Source organism: Equus przewalskii, unplaced genomic scaffold (genome assembly GCF_037783145.1).
Source record: "Equus przewalskii isolate Varuska unplaced genomic scaffold, EquPr2 ChrUn-13, whole genome shotgun sequence".
Lineage (NCBI taxonomy): Eukaryota > Metazoa > Chordata > Mammalia > Perissodactyla > Equidae > Equus > Equus przewalskii.
This window is the reverse complement of record NW_027228750.1, coordinates 9,877,202-9,885,615: the sequence shown is the minus strand read 5'-3', so window position 1 is coordinate 9,885,615 and position 8,414 is coordinate 9,877,202.

Here is an 8,414-nt window from a genome sequence, read left to right as displayed (position 1 = left end):
GTACAAAGAAGGGGAGGATTGGCACACATGTTAGCACAGGGCTAGTCTTCCTCAAGCAGGAGAAAAAGAAGAGGATTGGCAGCAGATGTCAGCTCAGGGCAAATCTTCCTCACACACACACAAAAAGATTGTTGAGTCTGATAGAGTTGAGAACTGTGTTAGGTAGGGATGAAATGCTGGTCTTGTCCAGGGGATTAGGTATAAAGCATTCACAATGTCCATTATCAGGGGAGTGGATAGGTAAAATGTGGTGGATGCACACCAGGGAGTACTGTGCAACAATCAGGAGTAATAGATTAGGAACATAGACAAAATTTAAAGACATAGTGCTAAATTTAAAAAGTAAGAAGCACAATGAGACTTACAACACACTACCTTTTATGTAAATTAAATATACATACACAAAAAATACATGTTTTACAGTAACATACAAAAAAGCTTACACATTAAATACATTAGAACAGTTGCGGGGTAGGAGAGATGAGAATAGGGATAAAGGGAATGCATAGATAAATAACAGGTGAAGGACTTTGGAAGGGTCAGTTATGAGAGTATGTCATGAACTGTGGAGTGTGAATAATTCGACCTGCTGAACCTGAGATCCAAAACATAAAGGAGGAAGGGCTGGCCCCGTGGCCGAGTGGTTAAGTTCGCGCGCTCCGCTTCGGCAGCCCAGGGTTTTGCTGGTTCGGATCCTGGGCGCAGACATGGCACTGCTTGTCAGGCCATGCTGACACGGTGTCCCACATGCCATAACTAGAAGGACCCACAACTGAAATATACAACTATGTACTGGGGGGAATTGGGGAGAAAAAGCAAAATATAAAGGAGGAAAAAAACTACAGTGTTGTGAGCAGAACAGAAATAAAGCACAAAGAGTGAAAAGTCATGGTGTGCTTCTACAGGTTGTTTCGGGTGGATTGCCAGAGCCAAGTTTGCTGGGTGGGGATGCAGGAAATGTGGCTGGAATGAATCTAGAGTTAAGAGTGTGAAAGGCCTTGAATGTTCTCTTCAGAGAATGAACTTCAAACTGCAGAGGGAGGTCTTTAAACAGAAGAGTCACATGACCCTCTCTTTTTAAAAAAGATCACTTACAGGGAGACCACCTAGGATGAGAGATGATTAGAACCTGAATTAAGAGGAAGAAGGAACTTTAGGAGGAGAATTTACAAGACTTTGTGACTGAATGAATCTGAGAGCTATGGAGAGAGAGTTTTACATCCAGATGGGTGGAATGCTATAAATATAAATTGGAAAGTAAAAGGGGAAAGCAACCGGGGAGTGAAGAAAATGAGTTCAATCTGAGTTTGAGAGTCTAGAGATGTCTTAAAGACAATTGGAAGTGCAGGCCTAGAAATCCACAGAGAACTTAGGACTAGAGAAATGGTATGGGAGACGTCAACACGAAGGTGATAGTTTAAAGACTGTACAGGAACAAAGGCAAGAGGGGAGGGAGGCAAAGGGCAGATCCTTAGAAATGGTACATGAAGAGACAGGAAAGACAGGAAGAATGGTTCAAAAGGTAGCAAAAGATAAAAAAAAAAAGGCAAGAAAGAAAGGAAAGAGGAGGAAGAGACAGAGGAGGAGGGAAGAAGAATATATTTTGGAGAAAAAAATTTCAAAAAGGAGCAAGTGACCCGGTGTGCTCAGTGCTACAGAGATGAAGAGATTTAAAGGGGCCGGCCTGGTGGTGCAGTGATTAAGTTCACATGTTCCGCTTCCGCAGCCCGGGGTTCGCCGGTTCGGATCCTGGGTGCGGACATGGCACCGCTTGGCAAGCCATGCTGTGGTAGGCGTCCCACATATAAAGTGGAGGAAGATGGGGCATGGATGTTAGCTCAGGGCCAGTCTTCCTCAGCAAAAAGAGGAGGTTTGGCAGGAGATGTTAGCTCAGGGCTTATCTTCCTCAAAAAAAATAAAAGAGAGATTTAAGAAAAGGCTCTGGATTTGACAGGAGGTGGTAGAATAATCTGGACAAAATAGTTTGAGGGCAATGGTGACGATGGAAGCCGGATTATAAAAGGTTAAGGAATGAGTGTATAGTTGGATACTGAAGGGTAGAAAAACAAAGAGAGGGAAAGTAACCTTAAGAGTGCAGTAGGATCAAGGAAAGTGGGCTTTGAATAAATTATTATTGAATGAATAATAAGGCTGTGAATTTGCATCAGACACTTAGCTAACAGCTGGGAAAAGCCAGGTTTGCATTATAGCAAAAAAGTGGAATGAGCTTTTAAAGAAAACATTAATGACAAAAGAGGTCTGTTCACAGGAGAATAGAGTCAGTGGAGAGGCAGACAGGGGAAGCTTATAGAATGGAGAAGTAGAGCTGGGTTGTGAGAATAATTTGGAAGGAATGGCAAGGGCGAGACTATCAGAAAAGAGGAAAGCAGAAGGCTGGGTGGTGGACTTGAGGCATAATGGGAGAGGGCAGGCAGGAAGTACCAACCAGACGCCAAATCCAGGCAGAAACTGTGCAGTCCCACCCTCCACCCTGACTCCTACCCCTCTGCCCCAGGGTACAGACCTCTGCAATGCTGCTCCCTGTTTGAGGCTTAGTGAGATAGTGTCATTTTTTAAATGGCTTTCAGAATTTCCACAATAATCTAATGCAGTCTTAACCATATCATCGTTTACCAAATAATGCCCACACTCCTTGGTTAAACAGGCAGGCTCCAAGGTCAGGTGAGTTGGGTTTGAAATCCTAGCTGTATGACATAAGCTTTGTTACTTTGAGACAAATTACTTAACCTCTCAGTACATCCACTTCTTCATCTGTGAGATGGGGATAATACTAGTTACCAACCTTATAAGGTTACTGTGAGGCTTAGAGATGTTAATACCCATAAGGTGCTTTGGGTAGTACCTGGCATGTAGTAAACATTGCTATGTGTCAGCTGTTTTTATTCAAGAACCAACCTCTCAGCATTATCTTCTGCTATTCTCCTTCATGAACTCTACATTCCAGTTCCTCAAGGCCACATTCAATTATTCATGCAACAAATACTTATTCAGCACCTGTAAAATGTTCAGTACTTGCTATGGGACTGTGGCTAAAATGGTATTGTATGCTCTGGAAGCTTACAATAGGGGAAGGGGACCCAAGGTCAGAGAACTCCCTTGAGTAAGTGAGGTTTGACCTGAGATCTGAGAGTGAACGGAGGTCTTGAGTGAAGGGGGAAGGGAAGAGTGCTGTGCCCCAAACTTATCTTGTACTTTCCCATCTGCATGCCTTTGATCACTCTACTCCTTTCCCACTAGAATACCTTTCCTTTCTATTGAAACGCTACATGCCTTTCAGGCCTGGCTAAAATGTCTGCTCCTGCTCCATAAAGCCTTCGCTGAGCTCTCCAGCTGAAAGAACTTTCTCCTTTACCCTCTCACGGCACTTAGTTTTCATTTTCCTTCAACACTTCTCACTTTCTACTGTATTTTCCAGTTATTTATACACAGAGCTTATCTTGTCTACTAAATCTTAAAGTTATTAAGAACAGAGTCTGTTTCTCATTCATCTTTGGGCTCCCAGAGGCTAGCACATTCCTTAGAAGTCCCAGAACAAATATCTGTAGCATAAATTAATGCCTGTTTGACATCCCTTTTCAAATATGTTGTAATTCAAATAAAGCTATTGTTGCAAGCTGTGCCTTTGGGACTGAACTTACTCTTTGGTTAAACCAGAATGCCATCGTTATGGTCTCCATGACTGATTAGTGTTCGCACAGGGACTGCAACAACCCAAACAAACAGGCCACTGTTCTTGACTGACAGGCTTTTGGCAACAACTGCCCGTCCTCCAGTGGAGGCTGAAATGAACTGAGTCCCCTGCCAGTGGGGCTCTATTTATTCCTTGTAGTTGGGCTGCAAGAGCCAATGACCCAGGCTTTGGCCTGATGTGAGGCTGTGGGGCTTTTCAGGTTGAGCGAAACAGTAATGCTTGGAATAAAATCATCAAAGATCAGTATCAGCGGAGGTATCATACTAATTTGAGGCAGTGTGATAACAAGGGGAAGGGAGTTTTGAAGTCAGACAGACCTGGGTTTGGGTCCTAACTAGCTCTGTGATCTCACCCATGTGTCTTCTTGAGCCTCAGATTTCTCATTGAAAAAAATATTCTGCAAAACGGTGGTGAAGATCAAAGATAATATCTTTACAAACACAATGCCTGTGCTCTGCTGAAATGTGTTTATTCATCTATCTTCCCCAATATATTTTGTTCCCTGAGGGCAGGGACTCATTTTTACCTCTATTCCTGCAAAATCTAGCAAAGTGCTCAACACATAGTAGACATTGGTAAGTATTTTTTAAACAAATGAACAACAGTAATAGCTAACATCTGTGGAGCACCAACTTCATGCCAGGTATTATTGTAAATAGTAATTCATTTAATCTTTCAACAATGGTAGAAGAAGAAATCATTATAACCCAGTTTTACCAAGAGAAAACAGAATGTAATTTTTTTAAATATAAAATTCTTGGTATAGCTTATTTTGAAATAAAAATCTGGTGAGATTCACTTTATTCAATAATAAAGGTAAAATACTTTATAAAACCTAGGAAATGAAAAACTATGGTGGAGGGAGAAAGAAGGAAGGAAATAAATGTAAGAGTGGGAAGAAAGAGTAGGAAGAAGAAGAAAGAGAGACAGACATATGGAAAAAGAAGAAACAGAAAAGGGTAAATTCTGACCAGAGTTAAAAATAACCACTTAATCAAAGTAAGATATTGTGGTCTATCACTGTCCTTTGAAATAATTAGCAAACTAATTACTCTTACCAGCTCTTCAACTGTTATTTCTTTGTCCTTAAAATCTATTTTTATTCATTTATTTTTTTTAAAGTATGACTTGGGATTTTTTTGGCTGAGAAAGATTCACCTTGAGTTAACATCTATTGCCAATCTTCCTCTTCTTTTTTTTCTTCCCCAAAGTCCTAGTACGTAGTTGTATATTCTAGTTGTAAGTCCTTCTAGTTTTTCTATGTGAGCTACCGCCACAGCATGGGTACTGACAGACGAGTGGTGTGGTTCTGCAACCAGGAACCAAATCTGGGCCACTGAAGTGGTGAGAGCACCAAACTTTAACCACTACGCCATCAGGGCTGGCTCGTTAAACGTTATTCTTTTATCTTTTTTTTTTTTTTTTTTAAAGATTTTACTTTTCCTTTTTCTCCCCAAAGCCCCCCAGTACATAATTGTATATTTTTAGTTGTGGGTCCTTCCAGTTGTGGCATGTGGGACGCCACCTCAGCATGGCCTGATGAGCAGTGCTATGTCCAGGCCCAGGATTCGAACCAGTGAAATGCTGGGCCACCAAAGTAAAGAGAACGAACTTAACCACTCAGCCATGGGGCCAGCCCCCGTTAAACTTTATTCTTAAACTCTGAGGGTGACAGGGGAGGAAAGACTTAACTTTCAGAGCATGACAAAAATTGGAGTGGCTTCCACATAGTACAAAATGAGAAGATAAAGTTATCTCCAAAAGAGTAAATGACATGAGCAAAAATGTGAAGGCAAAGAGAACATTTGAATAGCATAGAATAGTCTTTTCGCAGCTGAAGCTTAAAGTCCAGAGAGGGGAACAGTGGAAAATGCTGCTGGAAGGCCTTTAATAGCAGGGTAGGGAGTCAGAGTCAGACATATACTCAGCAGGCAGTGGTTGCTATTAAAGGAAACTGCAGTTGTAGTGTGGAGCAAAATTTTCTAGTCCTGAGTTCAGAAGACCAGAATTATTGTTTGTGTTTGATACTGGACAGTCCTTACCCTAAACCTCAGTTTCTCTCTAAAATAGGTGTAATAAGGCAGTTGTGAGGATTAAATAAGATAATATGACAAAGGTATGTTTGCTATGAAAATGTAAAAATGTTATACAAATGTAAGTTTTCATTGTTGGAAGATATAATTGGTGCTTAAAAAAGACTGAAATGGTAAAATCACTAAAGTGATGGCTGTAGGATTGAAAAGGGGGCAATTTGAATGACATTTTGAAAACAAGAGTTAATTGATTCAAATATTATTTACAAATTTTAAATTTAATGATTAAGGGAAAAGGAATATTAATCAGAGAAACTGGGAAATCAGAGGGGGAATGAGTTTGGCTTTAAACATTTCAGCTGTCAGAAGAACATCTGTTAGAAATGTAGAACTGGGGCTTGGGTGGACATCAACTAAAGAACTGTGCGTAGAGGTGGTAGCTGAAGCCATGGAAAAGAATAGGTCGCAAAGTGAGGTTAACAATGAGAAAAAGAGGGTCTGGGTATCTTAGGAACATCTATATTTAAGTGGAAGAAGAACCTGAGTAAAGACAACAGTTAGGTACAGGTCAGCGAGGATAATGTAGTTTCATATTGTCCAAGAAAGAGGAGAAATTTTTTAGATGAAGATGAGCTATGTGATTCAGTCCAATTAGTGAATACAAATTTCTTTAGGCTGTGGTTAGAATAGTTTGGGGTCTTTTTTTTTTTTTTTTTTTTTTTTTTTTAGATTTTATTTTTTCCTTTTTCTCCCCAAAGCTCCCCGGTACATAGTTGTGTATTCTTCGTTGTGGGTTCCTCCAGTTGTGGCATGTGGGACGCTGCCTCAGCGTGGTCTGACGAGCAGTGCCATGTCCGCGCCCAGGATTCGAACCGACGAAACACTGGGCCGCCTGCAGCGGAGCGCGCGAACTTAACCACTCGGCCACGGGGCCAGCCCCAGTTTGGGGTCTTTTTTGAGGAAGATTAGCCCGAGCTAACTCCTGCCAATCCTCCTCTTTTTGCTGAGGAAGACTGGCCCTGAGCTAACATCCATGCCCATCTTCCTCTACTTTATATGTGGGACGCCTACCAATCTTCCTCTACTTTATATGTGGGACGCCTACCACAGCATGGCTTGCCAAGAAGTGCCATGTCCACACCCGGGATCCAAACCGGTGAACCCCAGGGCGGCTGAAGCAGAACGTGCACACTTAACCACTGCACCATGGGGCCAGCCCCTAGTTTGGGGTCTTTATCCAGCCGTGGTTCAGGGAATTAACAGTCAGTTGCTAGTGATGATATTAGTGCTGAATGCTGTTTTCAATAACAACCGATGAAAGGTTCAAAGGCCAAGACAATTAGGGATTTTTCTTTTGTTGTTTTTTCTGAGTGGTCCTGAGCAGTTCTTTTGGGCAGGGGGATTTGTCTGTATGTTGATAAATAAATGGAGTAAATAAGGAAGCCATTTGGGTTAAAACTAATTCGGCCTGACCTTGTTTTTCCAAAGGGCCTGACGTGGCCTGTTGCACATGCATTGTATATCTGCTTTAAATATTTACCATGCCCCAAAGACAAGAATGATGCCTTTAAAGATAGGGACGTAACTTCCCCCCGTATCAGCATCTCTTTAAGGATAAGCATCTCTCTCTGAACTAAGGATTAATTAATTGTGACCATTGACCTGCTGTGTTCACCAATTTGCTGTGCCAGCAAAGCAATCTCGTGATTACTGTAAATGAGACATTCTTATCATATGTGATGTATGCTCTTTGTTCCAAGATGGGATATAACCACTCTGTACACCCTACCTCTTTCGCCCTCGGCTAATCCTCAGATCTGGCTCATAATAAACTCACCCTAATTTTGATTTATAGATTGATTCTGGATTATTTGCATTGCATGTATATGTGCACGCATTTATCTGGCTTTGTCTTAAGTTTTGTCCCGTATATTTTCCATTTGCTTTTTGTTTCTGCATTTATGTATACTTTTGCAAGGAAATGTCCTGCATTAGACTTTTTTGGCTTGCCACTCCACTCCAGCTCCTAGATGGAGGCTTTGGTAGCTTTTCTTCCGCGTAACCAACCAGGCCCCAGCCAGCAGATGGCACTACAGCAAGAGGGGCAGAGAGTCCCTTTAGGAGTTCGACAACCACTGCGGACTATAGTACTTAACGATTTCTCCTCGGAGGACTCAGAGTCGCACATTCTCCCGGACTCTAATAAAGCAGGTCGAGTTGTGTGCAATTAAGGCTTTCAGTTTACAAAAAGGAATCTGTGGCTTTGTCTCCTCCACCCCACTCCACCATTAAACTGACGATATCTTTCGTCCAGTTGTGCAAGTGTTGTGAGAAGCGCTGTCAAGATATGGCCGATTACTGGTTCAAGTGGCCAAGGTGACCCGAGCATTAACTACATACAGGAGATAATCAAGACTCTCCTGATGGTTTAAAGAAAAATCCATACAAAAATGTAATGATCTGAATGTTTCCCAACAATGTGGAGCTGTAGCATATGAAATACGCGACTCGTTTTTGATATAATGTTCCTTATTTCATTTTGCAAGTTCAGACGTAGCCTAACTATACAGATTTCCCTAAGGAGTAAGAAAGAGCCGCGCAGCAAGGACAGGCCCGGAGGTCGCAGGGGCCGCCTCTTGAACCCTGCTCTCCGGTCCTCGTAAGTGGAA